The sequence below is a fragment of the Opisthorchis viverrini genome (genome assembly GCF_000715545.1).
Source record: "Opisthorchis viverrini unplaced genomic scaffold opera_v5_230, whole genome shotgun sequence".
Lineage (NCBI taxonomy): Eukaryota > Metazoa > Platyhelminthes > Trematoda > Opisthorchiida > Opisthorchiidae > Opisthorchis > Opisthorchis viverrini.
In genome coordinates this window covers 72,236-72,723 of record NW_008751885.1, presented here as the reverse complement: position 1 = coordinate 72,723, position 488 = coordinate 72,236, and the positions used below count along the sequence as shown (strand labels likewise).

The window sequence follows — 488 nt, the reverse complement described above, 5'->3', positions numbered from 1 at the left end:
ATTGACTCGGCTACTGGTGCCCCTTAATCTTACTTTCCTGTAGTAGTAGACCTCAGTTAAGCTCCGATTCTTACCACTTATCTGGAAAGCTGTTGCCTATCCGCTTTTCACTTGTCCACCGTCGCTGCTGACATTAAACCCTCTTTCTGCACAGCAAGGGCCCGATGTCACGACGCTTTGGTGAGCAAAATAAAAACCGTCCGTTTTCAACTAGTCCAACAGCTGGCCCCCTGCTAGCTACCTTGACCACAAATTTTTCACCTTCCAAAAACTAGACACTTACTCTGGACCAACAAGTAATTGGCTTCTAGACCAGCAAACGTTTTCGCCTTTCTTGGGTTAATTCAGCTTCCTGTCATCCCTTTTAGTTTTTTTATAACGACGCCGTAATATCTCATGCCTCTCAACACCCACCACGCGCTACTGCTTTCATTGTATTTCTTTCTCTTCGCCCCTCTTCCCAAGCTTCAGTCATCGACCGCGGTTGC

At 46.7% G+C, this 488-nt stretch overlaps 1 protein-coding gene across 1 annotated transcript in view; it reads right to left on the bottom strand.

Moving 5' to 3' along the window:
- Positions 1-488, bottom strand: part of T265_08618 (hypothetical protein) — a gene marked incomplete at both ends in the record, with an annotated part of 32,813 nt that overhangs the window by 21,380 nt on the left and 10,945 nt on the right. The gene's annotated exons all lie outside the window — the stretch shown is intronic.